The sequence below is a fragment of the Lipotes vexillifer genome, unplaced genomic scaffold, assembly GCF_000442215.2.
Source record: "Lipotes vexillifer unplaced genomic scaffold, Lipotes_vexillifer_v1.1 scaffold369, whole genome shotgun sequence".
Taxonomy (NCBI): Eukaryota; Metazoa; Chordata; class Mammalia; order Artiodactyla; family Lipotidae; genus Lipotes; species Lipotes vexillifer.
Window position 1 is genome coordinate 99,897 of NW_006798942.1, and position 2,208 is coordinate 102,104.

Consider the following 2,208-nt stretch of genomic DNA (forward strand, 5'->3'; position numbering starts at 1 on the left):
AATAAAATTTCCCCATGCCAGGAATTCCCCAAGTTACACTGGCTGAATAGAACACTCTAACTTAAAACTTCTTTTCTTTAATTTTGAAAGTTTTCTGGGACTATCTGAAGATTTTCAAGCTTTGCCTCCTCTCCTGAATGTCCAGTACTACTTTGTAAAAGTTCTACTGGAAATAAACAGGACAAAAATGTTAGCAGGTCAAAGGCTGTGAGACAGAAGTGGGGTGCTCTGGAAAGAGAAACTAGGCCTTTGCTGCTTCCCTTGTGTTGTGTGGACCACTTGGAAGTGCTAGAAGCCCCACAAAGTAAACATGCATTATGATTACTTTGGTTTAAATCTAATTTACTAGAGACTTTTTCCCTTCTAGATAGAATATGCTACATTTCTCTGTCTTTTTCTGTCTTTGTCTTTCTTGTCTCTGTCTCTTTCTCTCTCTCTCTCTCACACACACATACACACACATACACAATACCAAACACACACACAATATTTGATCTTCTTTGTGCACTTTTTCTTTGTAGGTATATACCCATGGTACTTGATTTTGTTTTCCCCTTGCGAAATTATTAAAAATGTTGCTTTTCTTTCCTTCTTACAAAATTAATTCATGGTCAATGTAGGGCCCTTTAAAAATAAAAGTAAAAGTCTTGGGAATTCCCTGGTGGTCCAGTGGTTAGGACTCGGCTTTTTCACTGCCGTGGCCCTGGTTCAATCCCTAGTTAGGGAACTATGATCCCACTAGAGTTTGTCTTTTTCTGTTTGTCCTTTTATTTATCTGCCAAATTGAGATTGCTTACCTTTTAGTTTTACCATTGACAAACATGGAATCATACTGTATAGATCAATTTGTAACTGCATTTTTAAAATCTGGAGAATATACTGAAATACTCTTTCAGTGATGTCATATTACACTTCCCATGGCTGCATAGTAAGTAATTTATTTGTTGAGATATACTTCACATAAAATTTATGATTTTAAAAGTCACAGTTCATTGTTTCTTATTACGTTCACTTTTTGTACAACCAACACGACTAATTTCAGATAATTTTCCTCATCCTCAAAAGAGACCCCATAACTCTTAGCAGTTAGTCCCAATTCACCTCCCCTATCCCCTGGCAACCTATTCTACTTTCTGTCTCTAGTGAGTAAATGATATAAATAATTGTATAAACAAATGTTGAAGGTAATTTCAAAAGGGAGAAATATCTGGCAAGACTCTTGGAAAACACAAAGTTGAATTACAATAAACAGCAAATAATAACACAATTTGTAGACAAAATCATTGCTACATTGCATATGTGAGATTATAATTATTATGGGTATCTGAAAATAGGATTCATCACCGTTGTCTGGAGCAATCAAGGAGGGATCTTTTGAAAGAGATGAGACTTTATCAGGGCCTGGAAAGATGCATTGGATTTGCACTAAAGAAACAATCTAAGAGTATGGTCTAAACCAGAAAGACATAGAGCAGAGTGTCTTGCAACCAGTGGACTGCAGACGCACTGACTTCAAATCTTTTTCTCCCACCTACTGAGGCAAGTTCCACAACTTTTCAAAGCTTCAGTTCCCCCTATGTCAAATGATTATAATTGTGCCTACTTCGTACAGTGCTTGCATAGACTAAATAAAATTAATTTAGCAAGATTTCTGACATTTAAGAAGTACTCAAGAAGCTATTGTGATATTTATAATTAATGAGAAATTGTGGAAGAGAATGTGCCTGATGTATGTGATTGGGGTAAGGTTGAGAGGGACCAGGATAACGTAGAGGAAGTTGTGGACCTGATGCAGAGCTGTCCAGACTGGAATGGCTGGCCAGTGACCTTTGAATTTATTGATGTTATTTTGAGGATTTCCTTTGACTGACTTGAACATAGACATAGAATACAAAACTCTGGGTTGTTTTTGTGGACGCAATTGCAGATATGTAGTTATGCTTGCTTGGTGAATAGAGTACATGCTCTGCCAAGAACATCTTGATTTACTTAGAGTTTTGATTTACTTAGTAGTTATATAATTGAGTTACCAAATCTCTAAGGTAGATTTTGTTTCCATATTACTATCATCACTATGGATATATAATAGTTCTTGAACACCTATGATATGTAGGTCCTCTATTAAGCCCTTTACATGGATTATCACATTTAATCATCCAAACAACCCTTTAAGGCAGACATTATTATTAATTTTCATATTATAGATGA

General features: G+C 35.8%; 1 non-coding gene across 1 annotated transcript; it reads left to right on the top strand.

Moving 5' to 3' along the window:
• The first annotated feature begins 655 nt into the window (after window positions 1-655).
• TRNAE-UUC (transfer RNA glutamic acid (anticodon UUC)) lies at window positions 656-727 on the top strand. Its single transcript has one exon. It is a non-coding gene; the product is annotated as a tRNA-Glu (tRNA).
• The last annotated feature ends 1,481 nt before the right edge of the window (window positions 728-2,208 follow it).